Source organism: Phoca vitulina, unplaced genomic scaffold (assembly GCF_004348235.1).
Source record: "Phoca vitulina isolate PV1807 unplaced genomic scaffold, GSC_HSeal_1.0 scaffold19, whole genome shotgun sequence".
NCBI lineage: Eukaryota > Metazoa > Chordata > Mammalia > Carnivora > Phocidae > Phoca > Phoca vitulina.
The window spans coordinates 12,460,409-12,470,772 of NW_022589722.1; the positions used below are offsets into that span (position 1 = coordinate 12,460,409).

General features: G+C 39.2%; 2 non-coding genes across 2 annotated transcripts; both read left to right on the plus strand.

The window, feature by feature from the left end:
• Positions 1-2,504: 2,504 nt before the first annotated feature.
• TRNAD-GUC lies at positions 2,505-2,576 on the plus strand. Its single transcript has one exon. It is a non-coding gene; the product is annotated as a tRNA-Asp (tRNA).
• Positions 2,577-3,217: 641 nt separating this feature from the next.
• On the plus strand, positions 3,218-3,289 carry TRNAW-CCA. The gene has a single exon. It is a non-coding gene; the product is annotated as a tRNA-Trp (tRNA).
• Positions 3,290-10,364: the final 7,075 nt, after the last annotated feature.

A 10,364-nucleotide genomic window follows, 5' to 3' on the forward strand; every position in this document is an offset into this window, starting at 1 on the left:
CTGTCAGGAAGGCTCTACCTTCAAAATCTGTCAGCACCTCTCACGTTCTCCATAACTCCCAAGCTAATCTGAACCACCTCACCTCCTATGTGGGTAATTACAACACATCTCATTGGTCTCCCTGCTTCTGCTGTTGGCCCCCTACTGTCTATTCTCAACCCAGTAGCCAAAAACTCTAAAACATAAATTAGACCAGGTCACTTCTCTGTTCAAAACCCTACAGCAGTTCATTTCCCCTCAGAATAAAAGTCAAAGTCTTTACAATAACCTCTAAGGCCCCACATCTTCTAGATACCTATATGACCACACCCCTTACTTCAAGTCTGTTCAAATGCTACCTTATTAAAATGAGGCCTATTTGACCATTGTATCTAATTTGCCACTCTCTAAACCCCCTTATAATGCTATTTTTTTCTATTTCCACTCTTGTCATCATCTAGCATATTCATGTATTATATTCTTCTTTATTGTCTACCTTCCTTCTATTAGAATATAAGCTCCACGAAAACAAAATGTATCCAATTTTGTTGCCAACAAAATGTCTGGCACGTTGTAGGTTCAATAGTGAATGAATAACTACAGTGTCTAAGCAATTAGAGACTAGTAAATATTAATACAGGAACGAGTGTGACACATTATGTTGATACTAGTGATAAAGATTTTCTCTCCATAACGCATGATTTGTTAATATAAAAGAATGTGGAACTATACAGCACGGTGAATTTTGTACAAGATTTGCAGTCAAGGCTTGGGTGATTCCTGGCCTCTCACGACTTCCTATCTGTGTGACTCTACAAGATTCCCTTTCTCCACTTGTAAAATAGGGATAAAACACCCATCCTATTGACCTCACAGGACTATGGAGAAGATGAAATAAATGTGAATGGTTCTGCAAGCTATAATAAGCTAGACAACCAATTATTTAGGTAGAGAAAGATTTGAAACTTTCAATAACATTGATTGTCATCATGCTATTCACCTCCAAAGAGAGTTCTGTGCCCTCTCTACTGCCAATCAGATTTTAACCTTTACTTGCACCCAGTGCTGACAGTGAGGAATCTCTGAGTTCCCTTACCCTGTTCAGGTTAATTATCCTCTTTTCCTTTCCATTTTAGGAAAATAGGCAGCAGGTGCTGTTTCCTGCTCCATGATCTCTGCTGACTCAGGCTGCTTCTTCATTTCCCTAGGGAGGAAAAAAAAAAGTAAAAACACATATATGAACACTGGAATAGCTTTACCACAGCTTAGGTGGAGAGGATGATGTCTCTTCTGAAGGGACAAGGATTAAGCTTCGTCTAGCGGGAGTGGGGGAGGAGTGAAGACAGGCTGTTCAATTAATCTGGGTTCCCACTGCCCTGCACTTTTGCCAACAGAGAGACCTGGGACAAATTCTTTCAATCTGACAAGGAAAAAGAAATCATCATAGTTATCACAATGCCCTTTGGAATTCATAAGAGTTACTAGAGAGAAGTAGAAGGAGGCCACAGGACATGGAGTTTGAGGCTTTTGGTGTATTTAAGAGTGAAAAAAATATGCCAAAACAGGCCTCAAAAATTGCCGTTTTTTTAAGTCTGCACTAAATAATCCCTTTCATCAGATGGAAAACACCATGTAACCTATGATTCCCCCAAAAATGTGTTAATTCATTACACTACAAGGAATGGATTCCGTAAATTCAGGTTCTACAATGAAAATTTTCAATCATGTCAGTTTGTGACTACGAATTTGCTTACATAGAGATAATGTCAAAAGTTAATGTGGGAGGTCCTCCTTGGAACAGGTTTGATCCTGTTTATGAAAAGGCTAAGGATGGTACAAATTATTCTATTAGCACACCTTCCTAACCCTATGTTTAATTAACGGCACATCCTTGTTTTGAATTACTTAAATGTGTTATTATTTTGCCACTTAACGTGTTTATCATTTTCAAGCAAACTGTAGACACCTCAAGAAAGAGACCGAAATACAGAAGAAGAAAAAAATCAGCTAACAGAATTTCATTTGACCACAGCTGGTCCAATGCATGAGTCCCTTTGTGTCACAAAAGCTTACAAATTGTTTGAAGAGGCACCGTACTGTCGGACAACCCTGACTGCCCTGGACATCTGGCAACCATAGGATAGCCTTGAACTTCGACTTCAGAACGAAAATATGAATTTGTAAAGGTAAAGCTCTGCTTCAAGTCACATCCTCTTGGTCACTATCAAATTAAAAACCTCCCGCCAGAAACCTAAATCATCTGGAAAGCATAAAGAGCTCCGGAAAACAATTTTCATCAATTCATCACTACTCAAACTGGAAGCGCATTTTGTTTCACTTATTCTAAATAATTTACTCTTTCCACCAACCACGAGTCCAAGGTGCCCAGAGGGGATAGTGAGAGGAGGAGCGGTCCGAATGTTCCTATTTTCACACTTCCCCGTGGTAAGCAGAAAGGAAACGAGCCTGGGGAGGGAATCTTTCTTACTTTTGAAGAGATATTTGGAGGACCTTCTACCAGCAGCTCCTCGTTAGTATAGTGGTTAGTATCCCCGCCTGTCACGCGGGAGACCGGGGTTCAATTCCCCGACGGGGAGGATGATAGATTTTATTAATCCAACTGCTCTTTTCCGTATAATTCAACTACGTGATACCAAACCTGCTGACAAAGACAATATCCAGATATCTTTTGTGAGTGTGCCTTTTTTAAAACGAGTGACTTTTAAGCTTAATGCTCACCTTGAAATAAAAGCCTACCCTGACAGTAAAAGCTTTTTATCGTTGGTGGAAGAGAAAGAGAACCAGAGAGGACTCCGTGTTAGCTACCAGCTGCTGGCTGGCACAGGTGTGCGCCTGCGCAGCGACGCCCGCCAAATTCCAACTTGAGGTCATGAACTGGGCGCGGAACCCGAAGGGGGGAGGGGAGAGAGAAGGCGGAGTTTCCGCCCCTAAAGGGGCGGGTAAGAACGGAAATTGCTTGCTGTAGAAGAGGAAGGAGCAGTTTCCCTTGACCCTGGGGAACCGACTGAAAGGGAAACTCAGTTCTGCCACCTCCACTGGTCCGGTCCCAAGTTAGGTGGAGGGTTAGCGATCAGGAAAATGTGGGCGCTAAAGTGATCAGTCTTCATCTTCAACGTGTACCGGGTGGAGGGGCAAGGAGAGAATTGAAAAAAAAGATGCCGGAAGAAACGCCATGTTACTTGAGTCCTAAGAAACTGCGCGAGCCACAGCCCAGCAGGACCTCGTGGCGCAACGGTAGCGCGTCTGACTCCAGATCAGAAGGCTGCGTGTTCGAATCACGTCGGGGTCATGGACTTTTGTAGACTTTTTTTAAAACACTCGCTTCTAGAGATTTAGGAGTATTCCCGCCTTTTTTGAAAATGCCTTTTAGGGTTAAATCTTCCTTCTTCAAATGTAATCCTAGTGATCCTTAGTGTGCAAAAAGTCAAGGCTGACTTTATATCGTAGTCTTAACGTTGATCGTTTTGTACTGTTTGGCTTTGTAAAGTGAGTTTTCTGTCAATTAAAGTAAAAAGTGCATATTACTATTAAAGTGACTATTACTACTGTACACTAGTGGGCATATCAGTCCAACCGTCCTTAACAAGAAATGTACAAGCTGTTTTCCCAAAAATGGTTAGACCCTTTTGAAAGCAAGGACAACAGTAAAATTTCTAACTTTGAATATTGTTGCAGTTTACACGTCCTAGCCTGTGTGCCAATAAACGATCTTAGAACGTGTGATTAGTATCCCACTTTTACAGTCCCTAAGGGTCACCCAAGTTTCCAAACAAAGTAACTTACTACATATCCTTGTCTTTACCAAATGTTTTACTAAAAAGGTGGGAAATTTGTTGAAAGAACGTGTTAGAAGCCATTGGACCTAAGTGATATATCAATGCCCCCTTTATATTTTCATCAATTCATGTGAATGGGGACAAGTCAGATACTACTTTCAATCTCTTTAATAGGGAGCAAAGCTTAGTCACCTTTTTGAGCTCCAGGACTCTTAGTACTGAATAGGGCCTGACAGGCATGTGTCAAACATTTGTTGTACAAAAAATGAATAGCAAGATGATGAGAAATATTTTTAGATCTTTATTGGCTATGTTCCATAAAAGTCCTTGAGTTTTTCTGTTTTGAAAATACCAAGTACTAATTTCGTATGATTTAACCTAATACAGGAGTATAGCTGGACATTATATTTTCACTTTGTGTAGTTTGTTCTTTCTCCTACTTGGATGGATTGAGATTAGACCATCCATTTCAACAGATATGAACCACCAACTATGATGAGCCTAATACTGTGCTCAGCACTGAGGGATACACTGAGTAAACAAATACCATAATATGTTGAGCTAAGTGCCATGAAAGTAACATGAACAGAGTGGTATGTAGATGCTAAAATAGGACATTAACTCTGCCTTGGATAGCTCAAGAAGGCCTCATAAAGGAGAATTTTCAAAAATAAAAGTTTACTATGTTGCTTTAAGGCGTTTATTTATCCAGTAGAAATATATGAATGCCTTCCATGAGTCAAGCACTTTCACTTAATATCCCTGGGCCTGATTTCTTCAATTATAAAAGTAGTGGTTTATATTCGTTTGCTAGGGCTGCCATAGCAAAAGATGACAGGCTGGGAGGCTTAAACAAGAAATTTATTTTCTCATAGTTGGGGAGCCTAGACGTTCAAGATCCAAGTGACAGCAGGGTTTGTTTCTCCTGAGACCTGTCCTTGGCTTATAGGTGGCCACCTTCTTACTGTATCCTCACATGGTCATTCCTCTGTATGTGCACATCTCTGCTGTTGTCCAAGTTTCCTTTTATAAGGAAACCAGTCAGTTTAGATTAAGGCCCGCTCTAATGGCCTCATTTTAACTTAATTACCTCCTAACAGTCCTTATCTCCAAATATAGTCACATTTTGAAGTACTGGGGGTTAGGGCTTCAACATGAATTGTGAGGGGCCACAATTCCACCCATAACAGAAGTTAATGTTCCTTCTCCCCTGGCAACCTTTGCATGTATAGCATGTATCTGTAAAAATACTCACTTGATCTTAGCTTGGACCAAGCATGTTATCTCATTTGTACAAAATCATACTCTTGTGAGGCAGAGCAGGTAATGTTACCTTGTTAATCATTTTGTGATAGCAGCCCTAGCAAACTAATACAGTTTCTTTGGAGAACTGCTAGTTCTCCAGCACTGCTGGAGAGGAAGAGAGAGAGAAAGCTATTGAGGTAAAACAGGAGTCAGATCAGTCAGGACCTCCTAACTAATTTGGATTTTATTCTGAGGGCAAAGCAAAGCTATTATTCAAGACTATGACAAGGTCAGCTCTGGCTTTACAAAGAATGTAAAAAATAAATAAATAAAATGGCCTCGAGCTGTTGTTTCCAGACCAGTACCCTATGAACAAGTTAGAAATGCAAATGTTCAGGTCCCACCCCATACCTACAGATTCAGAAAAGTCTGGGGATGGGGCCTAACAATCAAGAGTTTTAACCAGGCCTTCCAAGTGATTCTGAGGGCCAGCTAAAGTTTGAGAACCACTGGAGGTCCCACTTAACCTGACAGCATTGTTAAGAGAATCAAACAAGGCACAGCATAGGGAATATTGTCAATGATACTATAACAGCGTTGTATGGTGACAGATGGTAGCTACACTTGTGGTGACATAGCATAACATATAAGAGAAGTTGAGTCACTATGTTGTACACCTGAAACTCATGTAACATTGTGTGTCAACTATACTCAAAAAAAAAATTTTTTTTTAAAGAATCAAATGAGATATACATAAAAATGTTGTAAAGCAGTATATATATAGTATATATATACATGTCATTATTTATACTGCTGCAGCTCTAAAACTGTTACTTCACAGGTTCCAGCTTCTTTCCAAGTTTGGACATCTGTACTTTCCTAGAATAGCCCATTTGCTGGCTTGCTATAACTTTGAAACAATTTGAAATCCAGTACTTCATTTTAACTTTAACTTCTACAACCATTATATAGGAATGATGTCAGGAAAGAGGCTCTGAAATACAGATCCATATTTGAATTCCCACCTAATAGATCTGTGATTTTGTTCTTTTCCTCTAAAAACTTTCCAGGCATTTATTCTTCCAAGTGGATTTATCCACTACTATCGAATGCTCTGAGCATTTATTTCACCTGTTTAATAACCTAGGTTTCTCTTTTGAGATTATTTTTAATCAGTTACCTAAGACTGATGAGCTGATAAAATGGAGCCTTTGGAAATATAAAACTGAAAGACTGAATTCTGATAAGCCAAGTGATTTCCCAATTTCTCACACTAATTCCAAAAGAAAGGTAGTTATATTTATAAAAGCATGTGTTCATTGTAGAAATCTTGATAAGTACAGAAAAAATAAGAAAATAAAAATTACTTGTTCCCCACCACCTAAACAAAATTACTACAAACATTTCTAGTCTTTTTTCTTTGTATATATTTTAAATAAACACATATTCATACACACTGTTCTTTACAGAACTGAGATCTTACTCTAATATGGTTCTCTATTTTTTTCTACTTATTTTTACTTAATGCTTTATTGTGAAAATCCTTTCATATTCTTAAGAAAAATGTCAAGAACATGACTTTTATGACCATCATGTAGTATTTGGTCATCTGCTTTGTTTGAGGTGACACCTTTAAATTCACAACCAAGCTCTATGCAAAACGGAATAATGAAAAACAAGTCAGCTGTATGTTAATAACATTAAAAACTTCAAAAAGGAAAATGAAGGCAGTTATCCAAGTGATATGGAAAAAAAACTGTCAGAACAGTTTTCTGACAAAGTCATTCCATTGATTTATTTTTTAAGCTGTGGCTTCACATAGGAATATCTTTTCACTGTTTCCCAAGGTTTTTGGTATCAATGCTGAAACATTCTAAATTTTTTTTAAAAACCTAAAACATAAATAAATAAATAAATAAATAAATAAATAAATAAAACCTAATACCTGTTTCAACATAAAAGGTAATTTTTAAAATTTTTATTTTTATGAATATAACAAAATAAAATGCCCAGTCTTTTTTTTTCAATCAAGAAATTTCACAGGGCAGTAGAGCATGTGACTCTTGATTTTAGGGTCATGAGTTTGAGCACTATGCTGGGCATGGAACCTACTTAAAACTAAAAAAAAAAAAAGATTTAAGAAATTTCACAGATGATGACTCAAAAAATCCTTGAGCAGGAGAGAAGGATGAAATCCAGAGTACAAGGGGTGGCGTTCTTTCTGATAGGAGTTCTCTGTTTTCCATTGAAACAAAAAAGATGCAAGAGCAAATGAGCACAGAAATGACCTTCTTAAGTTGAGGCATTCCCTGCAGATGGTTTCCAGTTTCTCAAGTATGATGCAAGTTCACCAGCTGAAAATGGGGACAGGTGGGGGGAAAAGGATGTAAAAGATTTGAGTAGAGAAGCTAAGGTGTGAATGGTTAATCCAGTGAACGAATAGTTTTGCCAGCCGGTATGAAGTGCTCCCATGAGGTCTGAGGTCATGAATTAAAACCAGTCAGCCCTGTCATATGATTTTTCTATAGCAATCTTTGCTACTTGGATACCAGCAATTGAATGGAAAAGTTTGTTGCAGTAGGGTTCAGTCCAAACAAGACTAAGTTTCTACCTGGAGGTTCCTCCAAGTAAGAAAGATAGAGACATTGGGGTAAGAGAATTGAAAATGTCTGCAAAAGAGCAATTACAAGGATTAATTGAGGAATCTAAGTTGGATGAGTTGGAAGTGTTTATGATGTCAGAATCATATTAATAGTTTTTTTTTAAGTATTGGGCCTAATGGATTGGAGGTGTTAATAGTTCAGTGAGAGTATAATAAATGAGCTGAGGAAAAAGGCTAGTGATTGACAATTGGGATGCTTGAAATTGAGATTTAGAAGGCAAAACAGTTATTGATGACAAGGTTCAAAGTCTCACCACTTGGAGTGGATGGATGATATGGAATAGAGGAACAAGTTGTTGGAGATGAAGAGGTTAAAAATCTAAAAGGCCAAGTGCTGAGGGTGCCTGGCTGGCTCAGTCAGAAGAATATGTGACTTTTGATCTCAGGGTTCATGAGTTTGAGCCCCATGTTGGGTGTAGAGATTACTTAAATAAATAAACTTTTTTTTTTTAAAGATTTTATTTATTTATTTGACAGAGAGAGACACAGCGAGAGAGGGAACACAAGCAGGGGGAGTGGGAGAGGGAGAAGCAGGCTTCCTGCAGAGTGGGGAGCCCCATGCGGGGCTCAATCCCAGGACCCTGGGATCATGACCTGAGCCGAAGGCAGACGCTTAACGACTGAGCCACCCAGGCGCCCCAAATAAATAAACTTTAAAAAAATAAAAATTAAAAAAATAAAATGATGGTGTTGCCCAACAACAAGACAGAAGAAAGAGAAATTAAGGAGTCGATCCCATTTACAATTGCACCCAAAACCATAAGATACCTAGGAATAAATCTAACCAAAGAGGCAAAGGATCTGTACTCAGAAAACTATAAAATACTCATGAAAGAAATTGAGGAAGACACAAAGAAATGGAAAAACGTTCCATGCTCATGGATTGGAAGAACAAATATTGTGAAGATGTCAATGCTACCTAGAGCAATCTACACATTCAATGCAATCCCCATCAAAATACCATCCACTTTTTTCAAACAAATGGAATAAATAATCCTAAAATTTGTATGGAAGCAGAAAAGACCCCGCATAGCCAGAGGAATGTTGAAAAAGAAAAGCAAAGCTGGCGGCATCACAATTCCGGACTTCCAGCTCTATTACAAAGCTGTCATCATCAAGACAGTATGGTACTGGCACAAAAACAGGCACATAGATCAATGGAACAGAATAGAGAGCCCAGAAATGGACCCTCAACTCTATGGTCAACTCATCTTTGACAAAGCAGGAAAGAATGTCCAATGGAAAAAAGACAGTCTCTTCAACAAATGGTGTTGGGAAAATTGGACAGCCACATGCAGAAGAATGAAACTGGACCATTTCCTTACACCACACACAAAAATAGACTCCAAATGGTTAAAAGACCTCAATGTGAGACAGGAGTCCATCAACATCCTAAAGGAGAACACAGGCAGCAACCTCTTCGACCTCAGCCGCAGCAACTTCTTCCTAGAAACATCGCCAAAGGCAAGGGAAGCAAGGGCAAAAATGAACTATTGGGACTTCATCAAGATAAAAAGCTTTTGCAAAGCAAAGGAAACAGTCAACAAAACCAAAAGACAACTGACAGAATGGGAGAAGATATTTGCAAATGACATATCAGATAAAGGGCTAGTATCCAAAATCTATAAAGAACTTATCAAACTCAACACCCAAAGAACAAAGAATCCAATCAAGAAATGGGCAGAAGACATGAACAGACATTTTTCCAAAGAAGACATCCAAATGGCCAACAGACACATGAAAAAGTGCTCAATATCGCTCGGCATCAGGGAAATCCAAATCAAAACCTCAATGAGATACCACCTCACACCAGTCAGAATGGCTAAAATTAACAAGTCAGGAAATGACAGATGTTGCCGGGGATGCGGAGAAAGAGGAACCCTCCTACACTGTTGGTGGGAATGCAAGCTGGTGCAGCCACTCTGGAAAACAGTATGGAGATTCCTCAAAAAGTTGAAAATAGAGCTACCATATGATCCAGCAATTGCACTACTGGGTATTTACCCCCAAGATACAAAAGTAGGGATCTGAAAGGGTACATGCACCCCAATGTTTATAGCAGCAATGTCCACAATAGCCAAACTGTGGAAAGAGCCAAGATGTCCATCAACAGATGAATGGATAAAGAAGATATGGTATATATACACAATGGAATATTATGCAGCCATCAAAAGGAATGAGATCTTGCCATTTGCAACGACGTGGATGGAACTGGAGGGTATTATGCTGAGCGAAATAAGTCAAACAGAGAAAGACATGTATCATATGACCTCACTGATATGAGGAATTCTTAATCTCAGGAAACAAACTGATGGTTGCTGGAGTGGGTGGTGGAGTGGGAGGGATGGGGTGACTGGGTGATAGACACTGGGGAGGGTATGTGCTCTAGTAAGCGCTGTGAATTGTGCAAGACTGTTGAATCTCAGATCTGTACCTCTGAAACAAATAATGCAATATATGTTAAGAAAGAAAAAAAAAAAGAAGAATGTAGCAGGAGGGGAAGAATGAAGGGGGGGAAATCGGAGGGGTAGACGAACCATGAGAGACGATGGACTCTGAAAAACAAACTGAGGGTTCTAGAGGGGAGGGGGGTGGGAGGATGGGTTAGCCTGGTGATGGGTATTGAGGAGGGCACGTTCTGCATGGAGCACTGGGTGTTATGCACAAACAATGAATCATGG